This window comes from Topomyia yanbarensis, chromosome 3 (assembly GCF_030247195.1).
Source record: "Topomyia yanbarensis strain Yona2022 chromosome 3, ASM3024719v1, whole genome shotgun sequence".
In the NCBI taxonomy this organism is placed as follows: Eukaryota; Metazoa; Arthropoda; class Insecta; order Diptera; family Culicidae; genus Topomyia; species Topomyia yanbarensis.
In genome coordinates this window covers 318,273,574-318,295,715 of record NC_080672.1, presented here as the reverse complement: position 1 = coordinate 318,295,715, position 22,142 = coordinate 318,273,574, and the positions used below count along the sequence as shown (strand labels likewise).

The 22,142-nt window shown below is 36.2% G+C and overlaps 1 protein-coding gene and 1 non-coding gene across 2 annotated transcripts in view; one reads left to right on the top strand and one right to left on the bottom strand.

The window, feature by feature from the left end:
- LOC131693404 (LIM/homeobox protein Awh-like) overlaps positions 1 to 22,142 on the top strand; it is a 94,767-nt gene that overhangs the window by 33,656 nt on the left and 38,969 nt on the right. The gene's annotated exons all lie outside the window — the stretch shown is intronic.
- On the bottom strand, positions 15,887 to 15,958 carry Trnac-gca (transfer RNA cysteine (anticodon GCA)). Its single transcript has one exon. It is a non-coding gene; the product is annotated as a tRNA-Cys (tRNA).

The window sequence follows — 22,142 nt, the reverse complement described above, 5'->3', positions numbered from 1 at the left end:
TTTTCCATTTTTTTTATTCCCACATGGGTTTTTTTTATTTTGTTAAAATTTTATTGATCTTTTTTTCAAGTTGTAGATTGTTTTTGTATTTCTACAATTGTACGATTCTGCCTTTTTATCTATTTGCATACTTTTATTTTAACCATCTTTTTACGGTCCTTACCTTTGATTTTTTTCTATTGCTATCACTATCACTTTAATTTATAGTTTTTTCTCTGTTATTTAATTTTATTCGCAATTTTTCGAGAAAATTAAAAAAAATAAAATAAAATAAAGTATTTTTCTTATTGTTTCATATTTTAATACCCTGCTTTTTTATTTGTTTCCTTTTGTCATTCCATCTAATTTTTAGAATTTTTCTATTTACTACATTTATTCTTGTCATAGCTTTTTCTATTTCCTTGTTTTCATATTTTTGCTTTTCCAAATGCAATTTTACTTATTCAAATTCATTCAAATTTGTCTTATTGTTTAATTTTTCCTTTCTCCTATTTTCTTCCTCATTTTGTAGTTTTTAACTTTCCGTTTTCTAATAAAACTATTTATTGCCATTGTTCATTTAATACAGTTTTATTTATTTTTTATACTTTTTTCTTGATATTTATTTTCGTTATTGTTATTTTTTCCATTTCCATTTAACCTATTTTGAAAATACTTTTTCTGTTGACCATCTTCCTGTACGTTTTTTTATTTTCCTAAAAAAAATTGATTTATCTTTTCTTGACACTATACGCACTTTTCTTAACTCTACATTTAGTTCGTTTTTTGAATTTATTTCAAATTTCATTTCTAGTGTTCGTGTTAATTTCTCCATTTTTGTTGGCTTTTTCTAGTATTTTTTGTTTTCCATTTTGTTTGTTTGTTCCGTTTTTGTTCAATACTTCCAATTTTCTTTACTTTTTCGTCTTTTCACCATTTTAATTTTCCAGTTTTTCGAAATTTTCTGGTTCGTTCATTTTTTTAATTTCTTTATGGTTATTTTATTCTTGTCTTTTGTATATACTCCTCTAGTTTTATGTATTCTTAACGTTTTATTTATTTTTTCTATCGCTTTAAATATGTCTTGTTTTTAATGTTAAATAAATATTATTATTCTTGATTCATCAAGTTTTTCAGTTTTATGATTTTTTTTATATTAATGTTTGTATTCTTTTTAGTAGTTTTTTTTTCATTTTCATTTATTTTTAAAATTTTTCCTGTTTTCTTATCGATTTTTCATTATTTTCACCATTTGTTCAATAATGTTCGACTTTTTTAATTTTCGCAATATGTTTTTCTAGTTTCCTGTTTTCCTTTATCAATTTTGTATAGGTTTTGTTTTGGTTTTTCTCGATTAAACATTTTTTGACAATTGACATTAATTTGTTTATTTGGTTGATTTTGTTGTTTTTAGCACTTTTGTGCATTCTTTTAATATTTAGTTTGCCTATTGTTTTTTATCTTTTGCCGTTGATCGCCGTTTATATATTTTTAATTTATGTAATTACTACATTTTTAATCGTGCCATTTCCTTACTTTTATAAATACTATTGACAAAAACGGCGCTTTTCAAAGTCACCAAAACTGTCGAAGAGGTAAAAACTCCCAAAGTATTTATTCTTACGTTTTTTTTCTTCATGGCACTACAAACAACTGGAGCAAAAAACTGGTACATAAACATAAAATTTCAGTATACTATACATAATATCAGTGAACTCCAATGGATTTCAAACATTGACTTTTTTGTACTGAGGATATAGACAGTGGTGGGGGCCCGTACGTTGGACCCCCGGGCCCGTATTTTCTCTCTGCGGCCCTGTATATATGTATTTCAAATAATATAATGCCAAAGCTGGCATTCTTAACTTTAAAATGGTATATTGCAACATATATTTCATTCAACATTCAGCAAAGATACGTACAGTTGAGAAAACGCACGTAGTATGTCTCTTTTTCATAATTTTTATCTTAAGACATCCATATTACACAGTTAAGTCAAATATATTTCCGAGATATTCAGGAAATTTTCTTAGCTAGAGTATATACAAACATTTTCGATTTTTGACCACATGTCTCCCTATATTGCAATGCCAGTGGCAGTCCCAAGTTGCATTTATATTTTTATAGCACACCGCAAGTGCAATCTAAGTTTTAAGGATGGCTTCAAAAGTACCATAAAACCTTTATTGCTACTAGGGGTGTTTCACAGTGGTTCAGCCATCTCTTCAAAATTTAAAAAAAAAACACGTCAGTTTCTTGGAGATGGTTGGGCCGACTTAGTCTCAAACAAAAGCTATATTATTCCTATAGACTGCTATGAAATTTCGTACTGATTGGTTATATGGTTCCGGAAATATAGAATGAATCGTCCGGTCACATAAGAAGTTCCAATATAAGCAGCGGATTCAGCTCGTCGAGATCGCAAAATGTCTGCGTGTATCTATACATGTGTGTGAATGTATGTGTGTGTGTATTTGTGTGTCAAATAATTTCACTCAATTTTCTTAGAGATGGCTGAACCGATTCGCACAAACAAATGAACGGTACAATGCTCCCATGAGCTGCTATTGAATTTTTAGTTGATCCCACCTCCGGTTCCGTAGATGATAAATTATAAATTGATTACCTTGTACGCAGCTTAAAAAAAATTAAAAAAGTATTTTTTCGTTGAACCCATGTAGATTTGGTTTTGCAATGCCACATACTACCAAAAAATTGGATGTTCCATCGAAATTGCGATATCACCTAATTTGGGTGGCCCATTTGAGAAATTTTGACTCAATATGAGGCATTTTCTAGTAGTAAAATAACAATTTTCAAACTTCATTTAAATTTTTTTCAGAAATATCACCTTTGCATTTTTTTTCTAAACATGCCTGAAAGTATTCTCTTTGAAATGCAAGAAGAAGAAATTATTTTTAATTGTCGCAATTTTAGATATAAATATTTTAAAAGGACTTATTTTTTATTCAATATTACTCACAACTTCGGTTTTAAAATCGATATCTGAATTCTTTTATTATGAAAAAATTAGTCTCGATGAGCCTTGCCAGTTGTCTGAAGACACCGTTTTTAAGAAATAAAAAAGTTACAACAAAAAAACTGTTTTTGTTAGAAACACCCTAAGTTGCTCAATTAAAATAGCTAAAACCTGTGGAGATACAACTACGACGTCTTCGGCAAAGTTGCTTGGTGTAAGTTCTTCTCCAATGTTGCTGAAGATTGCAATCTTCTATCTCCTCACATTCAGAAAATAATTTTTGAAGCACCTTAACAATAAGAGCCACCCTAATACCATGTACATCTGGAGATGGCCTATTCGATACTGATTATTTGTCCTGAAGACGTCATAGCTCTAAAACATAAGGTTTAGGATTTGACATGAAAGATATAATACTTCCATTGAATGCTGTTGAATTGCATTCAGTACTGACTTTTGGTTCCAGAGTGTCAGGTTGTTTATTGCGACCACATGGCACGACTTAGAACAAGAGGTGGACTAAAGTCCATCCCTTGCCGTATCGGTTCAAACAAGACGGTTTTATGTAATTTTGGTACGCTGAATTCGTTTTTGATATTAAAACATTTAAAAAATAAACATTTACTATTCGTTAGGGTGTCTCAAAAATATTTTGTCGTGACTAACGACTTACCTTTCAATATAGGGGCCCCTTTTCAAAATTTCGGCAGAAAAATGATGTAAGATTTTGAACGCTTATATCTTTTGTTGTACTGAATGGATTTAATCAATTTCTTCGGCATTTTGTCGAAAATATTTGTACCAATGTTGTATTAAATTTTGGAATATGTAGGACATTCATTATCAACGGAAAAATAGTGTTTTGAAAAATCTTTCGAAAACGACTCGGAAAAGTGAAAATTTTCAGCCCATCCCGCACAGAGCCGTCAAAATGGTGCAGCAAATGAACAATAAAATAATGAAAAGTTTATATATAGGTTCACTACATGTTTGTTCCTTTGATTATTCGTATTGGGTTGCTTGACGAGAGCAGTTGGTGGGGGAAAGCCGGCATATTAGTTTCGGTTATGTCATTAGAACCCGGGCGGAAAGGAAAGGCTCATGCACGCCACGAGAACGAGCGAGAAAGCGATAGTAGTGAATATTAGCGAAAGCGTTACGTACAATTTGAACCTTAATAACTTTTCTTCTACTAAACGGATTGCCAATCTTGTTTCATAAATCGGAAGGAAAACGTTCAACGCTTGCTACCGATACGTTGTTTGCTATATAAAATTTGTTTAAATAGTTCAAAAACTACTTTAAATGAGAATCAACATTAATGATAAAACCTATAAATAGGGGTGTCGCAGCTTTTCTCAAAGCCAGACGTGTGTAAGACGCAGTGCATAACAGACGTGCGTGGTCGTGAGAAGCTGCATCGGACGACCAATCAAATTGGCTACCACCGGAGAGAGGAAAAACGGTGGTGGCGGTGAGAAGGCCAAAAAGCCAAAGGCTAAGAAACGCAGTCACTGAAAAGGCGGTAGTAACTGCCACTAAAAATGCTACCAAAACATCGAAGGCTGCAAAGCGTACTCATTCGGTGTGAGCTACGAAAGGGGAAAGATTGTATGGATGTACGCAGTAAAAACAATCGTCGGCAAGGTTTGAATTGTTTCAAAAGATTCCCGTCTTGTATCAACATAGTTATCTACAAACCGTCCTTATTAGGACGAATGCAAAATGGAAAAAGAATTTAATTAGAAAGTTTCTTTTATTAACCAGTATTAAGTTTGCGCTTGGTAATTCTGTACTTTTACCAGTGAATCATGAGAAAATGTTTTTCTAATCTACAAACTCGAAGGTTTTTGCAAATCCTTCCAAGAAAATCAGTGAATGTGGCAACTCTGCTACTAAGCGAAAGCTACACCAAAACGAATGATGAAAATATTTTCATTTATCGAACAAAAGGACGGCCTTCCATCTGCATTGTAAAGTCTATAAATAGGAACACCATGATGAAAACTGTGCTCATTCGGTGTGAGCTGCGAAAGGGGAAAGATGTATGTACGCAGTAAAAACAATCTTCGGCAAGGTTTGAATTGTTTTAAAAGATTCCCGTCTTGTATCAACATAGACAAACCGTCCTTATCAGGACGAAGGCAAAATGGAAAAAGAATTTAATTAGAAAGTTTCTTTTATTAACTAGTATTAAGTTTGCACTTGGTAATTCTGTACTTTTACCTGTGAATCGTAAGAAAATGTTTTTCTAATCTACAAACCCGAAGGTTTTTGCAAATCCTTCCAAGAAAATCAGTGAATGTGGCAACTCTGCCACTAAGCGAAAGCTACACCAAAACGAATGATGAAAATATTTTCATTTATCGAACAAAAGGACGGCCTTCCATCTGCATTGTAAAGTTTATAAATAGGAACACCATGATGAAAACTGTGCTCATTCGGTGTGAGCTGCGAAAGGGGAAAGATGTATGTACGCAGTAAAAACAATCGTCGGCAAGGTTTGAATTGTTTTAAAAGATTCCCGTCTTGTATCAACATAGACAAACATAGAATTTAATTAGAAAGTTTCTTTTATTAACTAGTATTAAGTTTGCGCTTGGTAATTCTGTACTTTTACCAGTGAATCATGAGAAAATGTTTTTCTAATCTACAAACTCGAAGGTTTTTGCAAATCCTTCCAAGAAAATCAGTGAATGTGGCAACTCTGCTACTAAGCGAAAGCTACACCAAAACGAATGATGAAAATATTTTCATTTATCGAACAAAAGGACGGCCTTCCATCTGCATTGTAAAGTCTATAAATAGGAACACCTTGATGCGAAGCGTACTCATTCGGAGTGAGCTGCGAAAGGGGAAAGATGTATGTACGCAGTAAAAACAATCGTCGGTAAGGTTTTAATTGTTTTAAAAGATTCCCGTCTTGTATCAACATAGCTATCTACAAACCGTCCTTATTAGGACGAATGTAAAATGGAAAAAGAATTTAATTAGAAAGTTTCTTTTATTAACTAGTATTAAGTTTGCGCTTGGTAATTCTGTACTTTTACCAGTGAATCATGAGAAAATGTTTTTCTAATCTACAAACTCGAAGGTTTTTGCAAATCCTTCCAAGAAAATCAGTGAATGTCGCAACTCTGACACTAAGCGAAAGCTACACCAAAACGAATGATGAAAAGATGGGTTGGTGATGTATATGACATAACAGGGGTGTCGTGACCACACTTCGAAGTTATTTCAAATCTTGCAAAGCATAAATTGACATAATTTCAATGATTGTTCCTTTATGAATGAAATGACAAATTTTCAGGTCAACGCGGCAATAACTTTGCAATTTATAGAACAATTTTATATTTTTAGTTATCATATATTAACTGTCATCTCTTCCAAACAACTTAACCCTCTGCTGCCAACCCCGTGGTTTTGCAGGGTTAAGGAGAATCATTGTAAAATGTCCAATACATGATTTTATGTTGTTACCTCCACTAAAAACACTTCAGAACACTCCCACCTGTCATACATGCACATTGTCTGCTTGTTGAAATCATTATATGAAATTATTGACCTGTATTCAATGCGGAGAACTCGTTAATAAAATTGTTTTGCTGAATATACTAACGAACGGGATCCCCAGGAAAATTTCGCTGAGCCCGGTGAATCGAACTTAATGCGTAAAATTTAGCCATTTGAAAGAGATACAAGCAGAATTTTAAGAATATGATCATCGCGGTTATGTCCCGGACATTACCCGCTCCTAGGTTTTTGCTAAGTGTGTTCATTTCTGTACGAAAAAGATTCCGATGGTTGTTTCGAGAGATTTTAACATTGATATTTCAAAGGAAGAAAATTGTTCATTTCATGAATGAATGTCTCAACCAGCTTAGAATCCAGCGCATCCCCTATCAACGCAGACGCCAACAATAAAGGTTCTTTTCAAAACCACCATAATTATTATAAAGAATAACTTGAAACAATCCCACATATTTCATTGAGTATCATTCGATTTGAATTACAAGTCAAACGAGTAGTCACGACACTCCGGTTATGTCCTAGACATTACCCACCCATCTTTTTTTTTTCGAAATCGTTCTTAAAATTTGTGTATATTAATTTTCGTGTGCTAAATCGGTTTTGATATTAACACATGTAAAAAAAGGCAATCATGCATTAGGGTGGCTCAAAAATAATTATTTTGTTGTGAAAGTTCAAAAAAACGTGTAAAGAAATTTTTGTGCGCTGAATTCCTTCTTTGGTTATAAAAATAGAAATTAACTTCACAACTTATTAGAGTGGCTCAAAAGTATTTTGTCTTTTATAATGATTTTATCAATAGTAATTTTGGAATTTATTTTCCATATTGAAACGAATTGATTGACATCGCATTATGTGGCTTCAGAAATTAACATTTCGTTTGTACAGATCAAATAAGATGTGTTTGACTAATATTGAAACGTTTAATTCATTAGTGGGTTACTTGATATGGAAACTAAATTTTCTTTTATTTTCAAAACAAACATTTTGAGCGTCTTAGTGGAATGTTTAATTATATTCACTAATCAACAAGATGGTTAACAATTTTTTTTCGCAAGTGTGTTTTAAGTTACTTAGGTTGCTTATTTCTTATCTTAAATAAAAATAAATCCAAAACCCTTTTTCGCGTACATGGTACATTTAAAATGGTCTAATTTTATTTAAATAATGTTGCATAACCTTAAGCTATATCAGTGCTATGCAAATTCGGATCAAAACAGTCTCACCAAATGACTAGAACTGTGTACACTCAATTTGACAGTTATTGCGTAAGTTAGCAAGAAATAGTTCATACTCTGTTGCGTTTCGGCTTCGCCTCATCAGAAACCGACACTAACTTATTGTCGGAATAGATTAGCGCCGGCTTAGAAATAGTTCCAAACACATTTTGACATTTTTCAGATGATTGAAAATATTTACTGATTTTTATAAAATCCGAATACCTTTACCATCTAAAAACCATACCTCCACTCCGCTCCTTACTTTTGATCACTAGTAAAACCCTTGTAGATCATGCTCTCAATGCTATTTGAAAGTTGTGCATGTATACGTGTCATTATTCTAGCTAAAAGTGATTATTCAAATTCCATATCAGTAATAACAATGCGTCTCCATTCACAGATTTTTAAAATTTTGACTGCTTATCGCAATTTTTCGAAAAACTAGCATAGGCTCATTTTAAAGAGAAAATTAAATGCTTTCGAATGATGTGTGATTGCGGGCTTTCGCGGGCGTCGTTGTTGATATCGCATTAGAAGTTCGAATTCAATAAAAAATCATGACAAACAGTTATCTAAACACTAACTAAACAAACTAGTGACTTATTTTTGGCGCTTTTACGATGTAATTTTATCACACGGATAAATTTGGTGAAGTAATGCAATGCATAAAATCAACCGTTTCTTTGAAAAACGGAAATAACCGTATGTAGTTCCTATGGTCAAATATTGCAAAAAAACACTTGAGTTATGCCCTTCAAAAAGCTGTCAAAAATTCATTTTACATTCAAATCACCTAAAATCTCGCGAAAATGTCTCTGATGGCTCAGCTGATATGAGAAAAATACTAGTGATAATATCGCATAACCTTCATACATGGACTTAAGTCCGAGCTCGTACCTCTATGCATAGGAATTTCCCATAAAACCGGTACAATCGCAAATTCTGTATATCGATATCAACAAGGTTTTTTTTTATCATTTTTATTGGTTTCTCCTGTCTCTAGTTAAGTTAAAACTTCCCATAAATTCTGCAAAATAATGAATGAACAAATAATGAAATAAATATGTCCTATCTCATTATTAACTAAATTGAATCGGTTTTGTAGTAGAAAACCAAAGTTTTTTTTTGTGTGAAATCCAAGATACAGAAACGCTTCAATAAAAATGTTTTACTATAATTTTCGTATTCATTGTTAAAAAATTCATAGGTAAATTATTTATAGATATAAGAAAAACAAAGTTTTTCGTTAATTCATGTAATTGAAGAATCATTACATTACGATTCAGTTTGTGCAGGTACAGTTGTCCTATAATAGACATATATCAACATTGAGAGAAATCACTGTCAGTTGAAAGTATGCATGCCAAATAAAGATCAACATTGTGCTCAGTACTAAACTAAAAAACTAGGTGCCAGTGAGATAGCAAAGCCTATTAACGACAACGCATTGATATAGCTATGCATGAAAATATAAAAATCGCATTCACATTAAATAATATCAATATGCATAAAGATTGTTAGTTTGTTTTTGCCCAATTGTGTTCATCGTATCATAAAAGAAGTAGCAACAGTTTGATCGTTTCCAGTTTTCTACTATACTGCAATCGATTTCCTTTCAGAGCGAACAACATCAAAGCACGGAAACGACTCTATATAATCGTGTTCTACGGCCTGGCTAGCCATAAAATTATTAAATTATGACCCTTAACTAAATAATTAATATTTCAATGGGTTCTTAAGCGGGCAGACCCACGAGCAGAGATATCACGCATCTTCGTCACAGAACAACCGCACACCGGCGGACGCCGGATCCTTTGCGGGTTCCTCCGGGTGGAATTCTTTCACGCCGCATGCCCTCCTGTTGTTTTATGTCTCTCGGTCCGCGGTACGTCCCGGGGAGAATCACCGCTTGCGCCGCTCGCCTAAGACAATCTGGACGATATTTCACTCACGGCTACATCAACACCTGACAGCTATACGAGCACATTTGCCGCAGGATTACATATGGTTCGTATATTATGATCCTGCTCGATGGAAAGACATACGCGAAGTAATTAACTATCGTTCACAACTTGGCGCAAACGGGTATCACACATACACCCCCGGAGAACAGCAACGGATCATCGAACTCTGCGGTTATTTTGGATGGTTAATTAAAAAAAAATCAAGCAAACCTACCGCGCGAATACGGCCGAAAATATTGAGGTCATTTTCTCGAACTCGAGCATTAAAGTCCCATTAAGTGACACAATGTTTATGTAGAAAGAAACTCCACTCTTTCACCGAAGGACGGCGCGGATTTGCATTTTTGCATTCTTGATCTCGCTGGCACCGCCGTGAACCACTGTGTTACGTGCTAAACCAGCTGAAGCGTTGAAAGCTCTCGCTGTTCAGTGGACAGTACGACAGACGCACGAGATTTGGATTCAGAACCGAGAAGACCTGCAAAGGACGAATAAAATTAGCATAAAAAATCGTTCGATATTATGTAGGTATCGAACGACCGCGGTAACGGTAGAATATTGCAAGTTGAGACAGGCCATGTCGATCGGCAGAACCATCGGAACATGCCTCCAGGTTTTGGGTAATTTGGTTGATGGCTTTTGGAATGGAAGATATTAGACTGTTTACGTACATTTCTCGTTTCTTGGTTGTAAATGTCTTCAAATTGTACTGAGTTGTCGGAATAAGAACTGAAATCAGAATCCAATACGATAATAAGAATCAACCAAGTAAGATAGAGGACATAACGGATTTTTTTGCTTGGTTCACATACTTCATTTTGTTTCAATAATCTGGGTGGAATGATATTTCTATTTCTGAATTCTGTTAATAATGTGTGAAAGAAACCATCCGTCGGTGGAAAAATACTTGAGCCACACTCGATTTAATGGAGGTTCTTCGATCGGGGGTAAAGCTTTCCATTCATTTCCTGGTGCTCATATTTTAAAGAGGCAGACACTCTGCTTCAGTGATTTATTATGTATTTTTCCGGAAGCAGTTCAATAAATGGCAGACCTCATAAACCAGGGGGAGCCTAAGTCGTCGATTATATTCTATTATCCCGAAGGTAATGACAAAACCTCCTGAAATGGATGGATATAACTCGGGGTTATCATTTGTCTGGTGTCCCAGTTCATGTACAATCATTACTCGTTCGACACACATCTCCAGTGCATTGGACTAGTAGAGAGTGCTTTTGGGGATGGTCATCACGACATCCAACATGTTGTCTGGACGTGAACCCGGTGATGTGGCATTGGATCTAAGTTATTGAATTTGAATCACCCAATGATCTGGTTCCAGATTCACTGGTAAGCTGCTATCTACGCTTTGTTCGACAGTTCGATAATTTTGCTCCTATGCAGTGTTTCCATCTGTTATTTTTAGCACATACTAGACTCGATCGTAGCTCACTTTTTATGCCAAGTTGAAATTATAGGTGATTTTTGTCACAGCTGCACTGAACAGTGTCAAAAAACGAGCGAAAAATAATTTTATGCCGATTTTTGGGCCATCTTAAATTGAATCATTTTGATCGAAATTGCAACATAACGAATTTTAAAGTGTTTAGAAGTAACTGAAATGTTATTACCGATCAGGGTTTTGCGTTTGCTTCATTGGTTTTTTTTCCCCAAAAAATAGGTTGGGACACCATGCACTTACGCATGCGTACAAGATTGCGTACAAGTTTTACATATAAAAACTGTGTGTTAGATTAACATTGTCAAATGGAAGTAAATAAGTCTTTCAGTTACTTATTCTTATTCTAAAATACCAAATATTAACCAATGAATAAATATAATGCATTACAGTTTAAGTTGTCTTTAATTATTTAAATTGTCCCAACCTATTTTTTGCCATTTTGCCGTCATGCAGAAAATTGATCCTGAGTCTTATTTAAAATTGCAAGTCAACATCTTCTATTCGCGGACATTAAGTGACATAATATATCTACAAAATGGTGTACCACAAGCTAAAAAATATTGTTATGGAAACAAGATATCAGCTTCTAACCAAATCCCAACCTAGACTACAATCCCTTACCTTATTTACTTCTTCTTAAGAGCGATTTAAAACCAAATTTAGCCTCTTTTTTCTCGTTCTCAGAAGTCCTCGGCGCCGTTTCTGTCGCTGTTATTAGCTCGATTGAAAATTTGGTGCGCACTTAGAATGTCATGGTACAGTCCGCATTAGAGCACTATTATTTGATCAGTTTCATCCTCACCTGCATTAACTGATACTGGAATGCTGAATGTGTATAGTAGACCGCCCAGAAAAATAATGATTTTTTTTAAAAATCAAGCGGCCCACCCCTGAGTTGATTGCTAGTCCCGCCAGGAGTATTTGCTCCAAATTTGAAGCAAGTCTAACTACCGGACCAACGTGTTTGAAGTTTGTATGGGATTTTTCGACAATTTACATGGAGAAATCCCACTAGCTCGCATTTGCGCCGCTAGATGGCACTATATACATCGTATTATCACTGTAAGTGAAAATAAGAAAGATAATTTAATTGTCTACAACTTTTTCCAAGACTGCCAGTCAATCGGGCTTTTTTGAAAGAAGTTATTAATTTCATCAAACTCGAAAGAATTCAGTATCGTTGTTTGCGTATCGCCTTAGAGTGCATGCAGTCGACCCATACGATGAGTCTCGAAGTCCTGTCGGGAGTTATCCCGCTGAAAAATCGCTTTTGGGAACTCTCATATCGATTGCTCATTCGATGCGATATCTTGAACCCGGTGGTGATTGAAAATTTCGAAAGGTTTGTTGAGCTCAATTCTCAGATCCGTTTTATGTCTCTGTACTTTGACTACATAGCGCAGAATATTAATCCTTCTTCTTACAATCCCAACCGTGTGCATTTCATAAATACCTCTGAATCTACTGTTCTAGGATGTTTTATACTAACGGATCAAACCTCGAAGGGTCCACTGGCTTCGGTATTTTCAATCAAAAGTTCACCGCCTCTTACGAACTCAGTGACCCCGCTTCAGTTTACGCCGCAGAACTAGCTGCTATTCAGTATTGGAGTCATTGATACATTACCCGCAGACCATTACTTCATTGTCTCGGATAGCTTGAGTTCTATTGACGCTATTCGTTCGATGAAACATGGAAAGCACTCCTCGTATTTTTTGGGGAAAATACGGGAGCTACTCAGTGCTTTATCCGACAAATCTTTCTAGATTACCTTGGTGTGGGTCCCTTCTCATTGCTCCATTCCGGGCAATGAGAAGGCGGACTCCTTAGCTAAGGTGGGTGTTTACGAAAGACCAATTTGCTTCCACGAATTTTTCAGTATTACTTATCAGAGAACCCTCGAAAGTTGGCAAACCTCGTGGAGCAATGGTTAACTAGGAAGGTGGCTACATTTGATAATCCCTAAGGTATCGACGAAACCTTGGTTCAAGGGGATGGATGTAGGTCGTGACTTTATTCGTGTGATTTCCCGATTTATGGCAAACCGTTACACGTTGAATGCTCGGGGAGGGAGGGTGGACAAGCGTATTGGGCTCGTGGATAGTGGTATCTGCGCTTGTGGCGACGGCTATCACTATATCGTGCACATTGTCTGGGCGTGCACCAAGTACAGTTCCGCCAGGTCTCGGCTTATGGACACCCTCCGGGCCCGAGGAAGACCACCCAACGTTCCCGTTCGAGACCTTCTGGCGAGCCGTGATCTCCTCTATATGTCCCTCATATACACTTTCCTAAAAAACCATAAATACACAAATTTAACTGCCCCTTTTTTCTATCATTCTCAGAAGTGTCCTCTTCCGCCCGTAGCATACACCCACGAAGGTTTGATGCGACTCCAAGGCGACACCAAACATCTCTGTCGAATAAGCCGAATATGTCGAAAACACGGGACCTACGTACAAAACACATGCCCAACTCGAATTATTTCTGATACCCATCTAAGCCGTACTACTAAATCGTCTGGAGGAACGCCTACCGACTCGAGAAGGAACACCCGGCGTCTCAGTTCATAATTCTTCCCGGTGAAGGCCACCCGAGTCTGCAACCTATGCCGTTGATCTCCCGATGCCTGAAACTGAAAGTTAATAACTTTCTTCCCTACCATCTTTGTCCACCCTCCCTCCCCTGACTCTTATACCCAGAAGTATCACCCCCTACCTAGGCTATAATCAAAGCATCCTGAAATCTGCTCCTGAAGAGTTCAGATGTTTTCTTGTGGCATTGTAACATCGAGTCCCATAGCGATAACTTGTTATATTTTGAAATCATATGCATATATCAATTTTTCAGACTTACTACGACTACAGATATCGTTGATAAATAAAATAAAAATACGCGGGCCAAAATGACTGCCTTGCGGTATGCTAGTGGGCATTTTGAATGTGCGTGTTTTACTCGCACGAATGCGGAGAGGTGAGAGACATAGGACTGCAGCCATTTAGTCAACCACACAGGTATTGAAGAGTAAACTATAAGGTTAGAAGGGGTAGATCGTACCTTGACAAATCTGTGTTGACACTCCGAAGCAATGTAAAACTCAGCTGACATGTGGAGTCACAACAGCTTCTTGGATTGTGAAACTGTTTTAATCTTTTCAAACGCAGCCTTAGCTCCATGGACACTAGTGATCCATGATTATTAAATATATTCATTGTGTTCTACTATCAGTTTCCAATAATTTTATTAAAATAGTTTTTCTTTGAGCGTCTTGATGGAATGCTGAAAAATAAAAAATAAGAAATGTTTTCCTTCTAATTCTACCAGATAGAGGGAATTTTATTACTTTTATGAAAAATGTAGTTTTATGGATATTTCTTCAAGTGTTCTTGAAGCACTCTTAAATCCCGTCAAGCATATAAAACTAAATGCCCTTTCCATAGGCAATGTTAAAACCAGATTCACTCTATAATGCCATGGTAAAACTATCATAAAATCAATTAGCATTTGGATTGTTACTTGTTTTGGGATTGTTCATAACTGTATCACCTTGGACATTTTTTTCCTATTTACTTTTTAATGCAAACCGCACGTACCAATGCTACTTGTCGCACCTTCAGGCAATATTCCGGGCTTGCTCCGATCGCCGGTGCTGCCAAACGTGCCCAAAATAAGGCACTACCGCTAAACATGATTTCACGGATCATCGGGTCAATTGTTCAGTTTGGCTTGGGATCATTTGCTCTTCGCGACCATGACCAGCAGAGTGCGATTTCTTCGATCGTTGCCGAGGTTTCACTTGATAAAACAAAAACAAAATCTGCGGTTGCCTCGCAGAATTGATTAGTTCCGCAGCAGAACCGACTCGGCTATTTGTAGCTTCAGATGATTATTATCCGTTGAGCTTCCATGTTACTTGCATGCGGCGCTTTCTTGCCCCACTATATGAAGCTATTGTAAGCGGCTTCACCGGGCGGCGTTCGGCGACTCGACCGATGCGGTAATTATTTGATTTTTATATTTTATTAACGCACATAGAAAATTGTTCCGCGATAGAGTTATTGTGATTAGTCGTGCGCGGTTATCAATTTACAATGCTTCAATTCTGGTGAAAAGGCGAATTTTTCACGCAAGCCCTTCAACGAAACGAAGTTGAGGTTCGATGATGGAGTTTGTTCATGATTGTAATTATTTATACAGGGTTATGTTCGATGGTTCGTATGCATACTAAATGGGACCAGATTTATTCGCAAATAACGGGAGCTAAATGTTACAAAAATTTCTTACCATTGCCTCATGCCTACAAATAACGGTGGTTAAGAAGCTCAATTCCACGATGAACAAAATAAATACAGCATATACTGCGAGTTTGGCAATAAATTTATCGCTAGCAACAATTATAAAACAATTATCGTTTAAATTTCAATTAGTATAAATAACCAATTTTAGCCCTTTTGGTGCCTTTTGGTATTTCATTAATTACATGGCCTACATTCGATGGTAGAGGCGTTCCATCTGGCATCAACATCTTTGTTTCATTTTTTTAACATCCAATATGATAACAACAATGGCTTGAAAACGGTGAAAAGCCCGTGTTTGAATGCCACAAAAACTCGAATCGAGTGCCCAAACTATCGCCCTGCCATTTGTGCCAATGCGCTGAACAAAGATGACACAAAATAGGCTGATTACCCTACATAAGCCGAATATTTGGACTAAACTACGCGCACCCTAGTCATAAAAAAAGCTACGAAGGGGGCACCCGGGTTTGAACCGGGGACCTCTCGATCTGCAGTCGAATGCTCTACCACTGAGCTATACCCCCATCTTCTTAATCGACGAATCTTACTAGCCAATAAAAGCGACCGAATTCTACTATCAAATAAAAGCAGGCGAATAAAGACTCGCCTTCGTTGTTTGAGAAAGTTGACAATAAAAACAACAACGGTGCGATGCGCACATTATTTGACTACCAACGTAATGTCGTCGTGTTTTGGCCGCACAACTGTTTTGCGACCTACGAACATTATCTATAAATAGAAAGAGTGCGCGAAAACAACCACACGTTCTAGCCGTCGCGACGTAGACCATGTAAAACGTATGCGTTGCAAAACGGTAGGCGTTCCTCGTGATGCGGAGTGAGCCAACTTCGCACTGAATCTAATCTTCCATACCTGCTTGGTTTTAAGCGTGGGGGGCTTTCAATCGAAATCGATGAGATTGGAGTGTTAACATGGCTACTGGTTGCAACTCGTTTCTTTCTTCGCTTTCATCAGTGCTTCGGTAACATTCACCACAAAGAAGCGAACTTCCCCTGTCGAAATCGCCAATGAATTAAAACGCCCACTCCTCTGAGTGTCAAAGAAATATGAAAAATCAGGGAACTGGCAAGTATTAGGTTTTTCATCGACAATTATTTTACAATTTTGATATTGCACGATTTGAATTTTCTACATACAGAGTTGTTTGCTTAAGATCATTGATGAGTCAAGGGATGGTCGTTAAACTCAGGTTACGTGTACGGAAATCAGCAACTGTGTCTGCCCTCTGTTTATGGTAGATATTGTACTGCGTTCGCAATGCCTCATTAAAAACATACCTTCACAACCGTATATCCGGTTTTAAAATTTACGAAACAACGATCTGATGGTGGTAAAAGAACGAATGTTCATATAAAGATTGTATTTTAGGTTTGCGAAGTTACGGAGCAGGCGCCTGGGGACTTCAAGCCTGATGGAAATTATGCGGTCGAGATCGCACACACCGTACTAATCGTGCCATAAAACTTTTTATTCTTTTATTAGAAATTAGTCTAGGCATACACTTGATCGCGGATCACAATCCATTTAATGACAGAAACCGAAAACAAAAATTTAGATTCATACAAATTTCAAATTGACTATAATTCATATTTAATAAAAGATAATGTTTAAAATGTTTCATTATATGCCCCAGGTAACACACGCTCTATTTCTTAAACGATTATAAAAAAAATATACGCATATTATAAATTTTATTTATATTGAGAAATTTATACTATTCTACAGTCATTTCTAACAAAAACGGATCCTTCTATAGTCCATTCCGAAAAAACTTTCTTTCTGAAATGTCATTTCCATCTAGAAAAAAACCGGTTTCATGCTTATTCTGCTAACAAAAAACCTCAGTTATTACATGGATTTTCAAACTCGTGGCAAGGTTCAAAATATTATTTTTTTAAATTTCACACAGGAATAAATTATAAACAATTATTGAGTCAACAGTATAGTAAAACAGCTTTTTCTCTTTTTCGTTTTTTCGTGAGGTTCGTAGCCAGGATTTTACTTTGGGATAGGCTTGAAAAAATGTAATAATTTTGATGACTTCAGATACTAAAATTTGAGTCAAATTTTCAACTGTGCTTAAGAATATTTCAACGTTAAGTCCAAGCTTACCGTCTCAGAGAATGGCCGAAACAAGACAATGTCCAAATTCACCCTAAAATTTATGATTTGGCAGGTGATTTGTGGATGTAGAGTAACGGACAAACTTATTTTCTTGATCTCGTGTCTTGTCACTATTATTAGTTCAGTGGCATCACACGAATTTGGCCCAAACTCAATTTTATGATATTATTAATTTAAATGAAACTATGTTCAGCAAAATTCACCCACCGATCATTTTACACATGCGAGTGAAACAAAGATGCTTCATGAACAAGTGTTGATAAAGGTTTTTACACATTTTTCTTGCCAGCTGCTCAGAAAATCGGTACCATTCAAGCATACATCGAGTGAAGATAGATATCCATATTTTTACTTTACTCCGACTTCCCGATTAAAATAATACGCATGGAACTTTGTTGAACATTTTCTGATCTTTTTTTGGATCAAAGATGATTAGTGATAGGTAGCTCGTAAGTCCGGCCAGATAAGCTAAGAATTGTGATATTTGTTACTGGGTTTTTTATGTTTACATGCCCGCTCATAAAGTTGAGATCGACGGTGTAGTCACCGATTCGAGTTTGTCCTTTGGGGTTGGCTGTTTCAAGATCCCCCTGCTACAGTGAGTGAAGATTTTGAATGGAAATCGCACCGGGTGGGGCGTAATTTTGTGTCCCTTCAAACCCTTCAACCGGGTGACCTTTGCTTTGCGTTTAATTACATCTTCTTTGACAATGATCGTCTGCCTGTTCGATTGTTTGTACCGCGCGTCACATTGCATAAAATTAAATGAAAAGGACCATTATTGCAATAAGCCTCTGTATGACAAGTTCGCAGAAAATCATGCGAATGACTCTTGCATTGGGAATGTTTATGTGTATTCTGGGGAGAGTCCACATGATTTATTAGCATGCCTAAGCTGACCAACTGTGACCAAAAAATCCGTACACTGTGCGAACGGTTTGCCTGAGCGTGGTGAATGATTACGTTTCGTTGCGGTATGGTGTACGGATTTTTTCGTCAGGGTTGGACTGCTCAACCATGCCCCACGTACAAGCAGCGCCCGAGGAATCTGTGACATTCCTTTGAAATACGCTCTAAGCACTCTTCGGTAGAAATACTAAAAAGAGCCACACCACCACAAAGCATTATGCTCCCTCGGCTCAGGAAGAGTGTGACTCTGAAGATCCTCATGTTGGCATATCTTTACTGCTGCTAAAACCTTTTGACAGCCGATTCCTTGGAAAGGTTTAAACAAACAGCTCCCGGTTTTATAAATTTGAGATCAAACAAGGAGTTTCCAGCGCTCCCAAGAACACTTAAGTAATATTTCAACCAGAGTCAGATTGGGCACCGGCAGCTTTGTTTTATTGCGGAGTTTCTCCCGGTCTGGAGAAGACTTTAATTCACACCTTACCCCATGAGGTTGTAATCGCGATAATATCGATCTAACATATTCCACGATTTTCGCTACAATATGAAGGAGGTAACGTGCTTTATTGCCCATAGTCACATATCTGTTCACTTGAGTTTCTATGAAACTAAAAAAATGTCCGATAAATTTTGTAATATTGCTTGGGACACGAATAACTGGATTCTAACCGCACTGCACACTTACTATTCTTCTATTAAATTCTTCTCAAAGACTGGTTAGTTCGACTGGTCTGTCTATGAAAGTACCATCTCTATCACTTGAAATCAGGCCCATGCGCAGAAAATGCTCATGTGGAGGGTTTTGATTTTTCTACGTTTCTCATAAAAGCAAGGTTAAACTTTGAAGATTTTTTATGAGACCTGGAGGGTCGAGTATTGTGTGCCAATCGACTCAGCTCAACAAATTGGGTAAATGTCTATTATCGAGAAGGAATAGAATTGGTTAGTGGTAGTGTCTGATTTGTTTGAAGTAGTTAATTCTACCGACTAAACTTAAACCTCTGGTATCTTGTCATCCTTATCCAGTTCCTAATACCATGAATTCTGGAAACTATTAGACTATGAGCGAAAATCATGTGCTTTATAATTATGTTCAATTTCGCTTCAGTAACGTCCTCATAACGCTTCTATTAGTAGAAAAATATGTTTGTTTTTGTTTTGTGAAATCCAGTCACAGTTTCCTTGTCAATCGATTTGGTGATTTTCTGTACCTGAACTAGTTCACAACGTTATGATTATTAATCTCAGTAGACTCATAATGTTATTCATAGATAGATCGCAAAATCAAAACATTGTGAATATTTTCTCGTGCTCTATTTCACGAAACTCGAAATTTTGTTCATGAATCCATTCAATCCTCGTGAACTAATTCAGGATGCCTAATATATTAGACACGATTTACCATTCGTGCTCATGAAATAGTTCACAAAATCATGAAATATTATTCATGTATTCGTGAACTCGTTCATGATTCCTAGTATAATAGTCACGACTGACCATGCGTATCCGTGAAATAAATCACAAAATTATACAATGTTATTCATGTTGTGAACTGGTTCATTTTACCTAGTGTAATAGTCACAAGTTACCATTCGTGCTTGTGGAATAGTTCATAAAGCCATCAAATATTATATTATTCAGGTTCATGTAATAGTAAACAGGTTCATGATTCCTAATACATTAGTCACGATTCAATATCCGTGCTCGTGAAATGGTGCCCAAGTTCAGTACATATTATTCATGTATTCGTGAACTGGTTTATGATTTGTAGCACATGATTCACGATCTGTTTTGCGTGAAGATATCCCTAATCGTATTCAATTTCATGGAACATGGTATTAAAATTTTCACGTGAATTAATTTCACAAAATTTGGAGTATTAGTCGTGGAATCATTCTTGTTTTGTGCACTTTTCCATGAAATATCCAACTGCTAGCGACCAAGAATAGGTACGAGCTGTAGGTACAAAAAAACTATTAATATTATTATCGTTATTCATTTGATGCGGTACAGTGTGATGTCTGGATAAATTTTTTGTCATCAATACAACCCTATAAAACGTGTGGGTGCGAATTTTGTTTACATTTTCAGTAAAAACTCGCAACATAGTCAACCGATCTTCGTAATATTTAAGAGAATTATACAGAATAGATGACAGCATCAATTGTCTTCCTTAGATTGTTTATACCATTTATAAATTTCAAGATATTCAATCTCAAACTTTAAAAATCGGTTTTCTCGTTATGTGCTTTGGTGGACCCCCCATTATGCGCCCCTTTGGTATTTTATTTTTTTACGGTAAATTCTACACTCAGTGGAACTAAAGTTTGTAATAGGCCCTTTTGGAAATTATTCTGATGATTTTTACATGTGTGTTAGTAGTTCAATACATCCCCTTGAAGTAAGTCGGAATATGAAAAGTTGGTTTCTGCCAGATATCCGGCTCAAATTATATAACAGATCCCGACTCGGAATCGCTTATTCCATTTTACTCGGAATTCCGGCGAGAGTCATTAGGAATTCCGATTCGAATTCCAGTTGGCTTTTACTGGGAGTTTTTCATTATTTTTTATCTTTATTAATTGATTCGAATTTGGAAACTGTGGGGCGAACTCTTAGGAGCATTGAAATGATGTCAGGGGCGCGATAGTCACGACTTTAAAAAACTTTTAGTAATATTGATGTTTTTAAGCTTTGTAGGTCGAGTGTCTATATGTAGCGAGCTGCTAGCCTAAAGTTCTTAAATATATAGCAGAATAATCATTTTTTTCAGTAAACGTGCTACTAATGAGACGAATAAGCGAGCGTCTTCCCTAATAGAATTGAGTTTTATATGTAATATGCCTAAAATAACCATGCGTGAGGCAAATTATCGAAAACTCTCAACAGTCAAGATCACATAATTTAGAAATCATCAACTTTGAAGGTTTACCAACTTTGCAAGAGTTTTCCATCATAAAACAGAGAATCTTTTGCTCTACAAAGTCTAGTGATTAATGCTCCTAGAAATAATTATGGAAAATTAACTCGTCAAAAATGGTAAGTGACTTGATGCCTTCAGCAAAGTTGTTGGTTGATAATATCACTTTAAACAATTTCGTTGAAAATATGAAGGGTACGTGAATGCAGCATATCGAGATATAAAGCAATATATAGGATTTTTTAAAGCTAGTTCTCTTCCATATAACTTTTTTTAAGCTTAAGAGACTCATAGCTTTAATGCAGTGAATGCAGGTTTTCAGCGGTAATTTAATCACTCCTTCTAAATTATTAATTGAGAACTCTTCAATACCAGTACCTCTGGCGATTGTCAATCTGGACAATGCGTCCGCATTTACCAAACTTTAATTTGGTCTAAATTCAGATTCGTAAGTGTACATTGACAAAATAACTGCCCATCTGTGAAGTCTCGATGCTGCTATAACTGATGTACTTTTTCGGGGATGATAAATTTCTTTCAATGCTTCGCAATCTGACACAAGCTTGAACTTGGGCCCATAGATATATTTATGAAAACGGTTTACTGCTAAAATTATAGCTTCGCGATGAATCTGAGAGTACAGCGACAATACAGCACCTATGCCATACGGTCCCGCATCTGCAGCAACGATGATGGGTTTTTGGGGATCATAAAGCTGTAAGACACTGTTATTT